Source organism: Mandrillus leucophaeus, unplaced genomic scaffold (genome assembly GCF_000951045.1).
Source record: "Mandrillus leucophaeus isolate KB7577 unplaced genomic scaffold, Mleu.le_1.0 Scaffold1382, whole genome shotgun sequence".
Lineage (NCBI taxonomy): Eukaryota > Metazoa > Chordata > Mammalia > Primates > Cercopithecidae > Mandrillus > Mandrillus leucophaeus.
Window position 1 is genome coordinate 151,189 of NW_012101346.1, and position 5,830 is coordinate 157,018.

At 44.2% G+C, this 5,830-nt stretch overlaps 1 pseudogene across 1 annotated transcript in view; it reads left to right on the top strand.

Moving 5' to 3' along the window:
• LOC105534687 overlaps positions 1-3,002 on the top strand; it is a 16,448-nt pseudogene extending 13,446 nt beyond the window's left edge. Inside the window, exon 2 of the transcript XR_001005318.1 lies at positions 2,097-3,002. The product of XR_001005318.1 is annotated as a pulmonary surfactant-associated protein A-like (transcript). The remainder of the gene's footprint in view (positions 1-2,096) is intronic.
• The last annotated feature ends 2,828 nt before the right edge of the window (positions 3,003-5,830 follow it).

A 5,830-nucleotide genomic window follows, 5' to 3' on the forward strand; every position in this document is an offset into this window, starting at 1 on the left:
GTTTGTAAATGCACCAATCAGCACTCTGTGTCTAGCTAAAGGTTTGTAAATGCACCAATCAGCGCTCTGTGTCTAGCTAATCTGGGGACTTGGAGAACTTTTATGTCTAACTAAAGGATTATAAACTCACCAGTCAGCACTCTGCCAAAACGGACCAATCAGCGCTCTGTAAAACAGACGGCTCAGCTCTCTGTAAAATGGACCAATCAGCAGGATGTGGGTGGGGCCAGATAAGGCAATACAAGCAGGCTGCCTGAGCCAGTAATGGCAATTCAGGTCCGCTTCCACACTGTGGAAGCTTTGTTCTTTAGCTCTTCACAATAAATCTTGCTGCTGCTCACTCTTTGGGTCCGTGCGGCCTTTATGAGCTGTAACACTCACTGCAAAGGTCTGCAGCCTCACTCCTGAGGCCAGCGAGACTGTGAACCCACCTGAAGGAACCAACAACTCCAGACACTGCCTTTAAGAGCTGTACCACTCACCTCGGAGGTCTGCAGCTTCACTCCTGAAGTCAGTGAGACCACGAACCCACCAGAAGGAAGAAACTCTGGGCACATCTGAACATCTGAAGGAACAAACTCCAGACACACCATCTTTAAAAGCTGTAACACTCACCGTGAGGGTTCATGGCTTCATTCTTGAAGTCAGAGAGATCAAGAACCCACCAATTCCGGACACAATGCCACTGCACTCCATCCTGGGTGACAGAGCAAGATCTTGTCTCAAACAAACAAAAAATTCCCCAACTTTTCATTTTGTTGGTATTTTGTGCTGCTTTTTTAGTCTACTTTTTGCTTATTTCTGCTTTTTTTTTTTTTTTTTTTTGACGGTCTCACTCTGTTGCCCAGACTAGAGTACAATGGTGCGATCTTGGCTCACAGTAACCTCTGCTTACCGGATTCAAGCAATTCTCCTGCTTCAGCCTCCCGAGTAGCTGGGATTACAGGCGTCCACCACCACGTCCAGCTAATTTTTTTGTATTTTTAGTAGCTATGGGGTTTCAAAATAGTCAGACTGGTCTCAAACTCCTGACATCAGGTGATCCACTCACCTCTGCCTCCCAAAGTGCTGGGATTACAGGTGTGAGCAACTGCACCCAGCCTCTGCTCCAAATTTAAAAATTTCTCTCTTTCTACTAATTTGGGGTTTGGCTTTTTTCTTGCTTTTCTAGTTTCTTAAGATGAATTTTAGGTTTTTATCTGAAATCTTTCTACTTTTCTGATGTAGGCATGTAATGTTATAAATTTCCCTCTTACTACTGCTTTTTTTGTCTACCATAGGTTTTGGTATGTTGTGTTTCTATTTTCATTTGTTTCGAGAAATTTTAAAATTTCCTTCCTACGCCATTGTGGTCAGAAAAGGTTCTTGATATCATTTTAATATTTTTATTCATTGATACTTACTTTGTAGCCTAAAATGGTGTATCCTGGAGAATGTTCCATGTGCTAATAAGAAGAATGGGTATTCTGTAGCTGTCAGATGAAATGTTCCACAAATGTCTATTAGGTCCATTTGGTCTGCAACACAGTTTAAGCCAACTTTTTTTTGTTGATGTTCTGTCTAAATGATCTAACAATGCAGACAGTAAACTGTTGAAGTCCCCAATTATTATTGTATTGGAGTCTGTCTCTTCTTTTACATCTAAGAATATTTGCTTTTATCTTGGTGTTCTGGCGTTGTGTACATATATATTTACAATTTTCATATCCTTTTGATGCAGAGAAGTGTGTGGACATTCAGGTCTTCAGAAAGGAATGATGATTCCTGATATTTCGGAATGGCCCAGAGGCGACAGAAGTGTACACAATCCACTCCTAATGGCTTAGGAAAGCAAGGTCTTTGCCTATTCTTGCTTTCTATTGAATCCCAGAAAATTGCACCATTTCTGGCAATAAGTAATTGTTAAATAGATGAATGAATAAATGGAGGAGAGTCTAAAAATGAATTTAGAAAACTGCAATTGGAAGAGGAAGAGAAGACACAGAGAGGCAGAGATGGAGAGGCTGGGGGAAAGTCCGGTGGCAGAGAGCGCAGGTGAGAGAGGTGGCTTAGAGACAAAACAGTCAATGGCCTGACCCGGACTCCTCTGCTCCCAGCCCTTAGTCTACAGGGGTCCATACTGGCAGTAGGAGAGAAGGTCTTCTCCACCAATGGCAGTCTGCCACTTTTGATGCCTTTCGGGAGGCATGCCCCAAAGCAGGCGGCCACATTGTTGTCGTGAGGAGTCCAGAGGAAAACGAGGCCGTTGCAAGCTTCGTGAAGAAGTACAACACGTATGCCTATGTGGGCCTGATTGAAGGTCCAAGCCCTGGAGACTTCCGCTACTCAGATGGGACCCTTGTAAACTACACCAACTGGTACCCAGGGGAGCCCGCGGGTCGGGGAACAGAGCAGTGTGTGGAGATGTACACAGACGGGCGGTGGAATGACAGGAACTGCCTGTACAACCGACTGACCATCTGTGAGTTCTGAGAGGCATTTATGCCACAGGACAGGGAGGATCCTGTCTGGCCTTCGGTTTCCATCCCCAGTATCCGCTTGGTCTGTGAGATGCTGGAACTCCCTTTCAACAGAATTCACTTGTGGCTATTAGGGCTGACGGCATCCTTAACCACTTCATTCCCCTGATGGGCCCTGACTCTTCCCCCAAATCACTGGCCAGCCTTGACACTCCCCTTGCAAACCCTCCCAGCACTGCACCCCAGGCAGCCACTCCTAGCCCTGGCCTTCGGCATGAGATGGAGCCCTCCTTATGCCCCATCTGGTCCAGTTCCTTCACTTACAGATGGCAGCAGTGAGGTCGTGGGGTAGAAGGACCCTCCGAAGTCACACAGAGTGCCTGCCTCCAGGTGCCCTAGCTCTCCCTCTGCAGCCCACTGCGTGCCCAGTGCCATCAGGATGAGCAGTCCTGGCCAAGCATGATGACAGAGAGAGGCAGACTTCAAAGAAGCCCTGACTGTGCAGAGGTAAGGCCGCAGTGGTGATTCTCTGGCACTCTGAGGTCTCTGTGGCAGGCTTGGTCGGGTTCTCCAGGTGGTCAGAGGGCCCAGTGGTGCCCCAGCACGGTGGTGTCCAAGCCAACCCTGTGACTGACATGTACAATTCATTCCTTTGAGTCTTTGGATGCCAACTCAGGCCCCTGACCTGAAGACAGCCGGCCTAGGCCTCTAGGGAAGAGCCCCCCACTGCAGACGTGATCCAAGTAACTTTCTGCTGATGAACGACTCTGCATCCCACTTCAGACTTAAGTAGGCACTTTCACCACCCCGTCCCCCCACACCACCGGCTCCACTTTCCCCTTCCATTAATCCATTCACCCAGATAATCATTAAAATTAACGTGGGTCAGGTCTTAGGATGTGTCATGGGGTAGGCAAGGTAACTGGTGACTCTTGGGGATTTTTTTCCTTGAGCTTATGTCTTCATCTATAAAATGGGGATGAAATACTTGTTGCCGTCACAATTATTACCATCCCCCCAGCTAGCAAAATTAGTACCAGAGCTGTTACTACACACAGAGGCTATTGACCGAGCACATACCATGCGCCACACACCTTGACAAGCAATTCTAATATGGCTTATTATGTCCTATTCAATCTTCACACAATGACATGGGACCAGTATTGTTTTCTCCATTTTTTTATAAGGACACTGAAGCTTGGAGGAGTGAAATGTTTTGAGTATTATTCTAGAGAGCAAGTGGCAGAGGCTGGATCCAAACCCATCTTCCTGGATCTGAAGTTCATGCTCCCAGCCACCCCACCCCTGAGCTGAACAAAGATGATTTAAGTGTATGTAATAAATCGTGAATGTGTTTATATGTGTTTCCTCTGCTCTGGTTCCAAGAAATATCACATTTCTGTATTTTTGTAAATCAAACGAACTCTGGCTCTGAGCCCCCACTTGCCTGAATATTGGAAAATTCAATCTCAAGATGTGCTTTCTTTGTTTGATGGGAGGGGCCACCTGCTCTCCTCCCTGAGATGGTGCAGGGGGATGGGGAGTTACAGACACCATTTGGAAGAACACATGGGCATCATGAATCCACATAGTCCATTTGTGGATGGGGATACCATGCCTTCTGTCCTCCATGCAGCCACCTGAATGATTTCTGCAGCCCAGCAGTGATGGTGGCACTCAGGGCTCAGTCCCAGGCCTCAGTGATTCATCCTAATCTCAGGTCTGCATGGAATGGGACCACACTCCCATACCCCAGGGCTGCGCAGGAATGAGACCATGTCCATACTTGCTTGAGGAGGCAGCCACATGTGTGTCCCACCTCCCACTTCTCCCCCGTAACACGCTCCCAGAAAGGCTCCCACTTCTCCATCCCAATACCTGTGAACACTCTTCTTCGGCATTTATTGCTTTTCTTGGGTGCAAGGAAGTTCTGAATCTACACTCAGAAAACCAATGAGTATGAAGGGAACAATTTCTCAGTCTTTTATGAATGAAGCATTTTAATCTGATCACCATTCCGCATGCACTTAGGATGCAGCACACAAATTATTGAGTCCTCCTCCAAATTATTTTAAAAAGAAGGAGAAGGATATACAGATATTCCTTGACTTATGATGGGGTTATATCATGACAAATACATTGCAAGATGAAAATGTCATAAGTTGGGAATGCATTTAATACACGTAACCTACCAAAAATCATAGCTTGACTTAAACTACCTTAAACATGCCCAGAACACTACATTAGCCTGTAGTTGGGCAAAATCATCTAATACATGGCCTATTTTATAATAAGGTATTGACTATCTCGTGGACTTTTACTGTACTGGAAGTGAATGAAGGATTTTATGTGTACTCAAAGTATGGCTTCTACTGAATTTACATCACTTTTGAACCATTGTAAAGTTGATAAATTGTAAGTTAAACCATCAAAAATCCAGGACCATGTGTATTCCCAATTTTATAGATGAATACTTCAAGCCTCTGAAAATTGATATCTTTTTGTTTCTTATTGGGATTATTTTTACTTTCTTTATGCTTTTATTTGCTATTGTTACTATTTTTATAAGATTTTAAATTAATTATTGCTGATTTGTTAAAAAAAAAAACTCTTAATTTCTGTTGATCTTATACCCAACCATCTTTTGGATTCTCATTTTCCCACTAATACTTCTAATATAACTGATTCTGTTATATATATATATTTTTATTATACTTTAAGTTCTAGGGTACATGTGCATAACATGCAGGTTTGTTACATGGTTATACATGTGCCATGTTGGTTTGCTGCATCCCTCAACTTTTCATTTACATTAGATATTTCTCCTAATGCTATCCCTCCACCTGGCCCCCACCCCCAAACCGGACCCAGCGTGTGATGTTCCCTACCCTGTGTCCATGTGTTCTCATTGTTCAACCCCCACCTATGAGTGAGAACATGCGGTGTTTGGTTTTCTGTCCTTGTGATAGTTTGCTTAGAATGATGGTTTCCAGCTTTATCCATGTCCCTGCAAAGGAAATGAACTCATTCTTTTTTATGGCCGCATAGTATTCCATAGTGCATATGTGCCACATTTTCTTAATCCATTCTATCATTGATTGACATTTGGGTTGGTTCCAAGTCTTTGCTATTGTGAATAGTGCCACAATAAACATATGTGTGTACATGTCTTTGTAGTAGCATGATTTATAATCCTTTGGGTATACACCCAGTAATGGGATTGCTAGGTCAAATGGTATTTCTAGTTCTAGATCCTTGAGGAATCGCCACACTGTCTTCCACAATGTTTGAACTAATTTACACTTCCACCAGCAGTGTAAAAGCGTTCCTGTTTCTCCACATCCTCTCCAGCATCTGTTGTTTCCTGACTT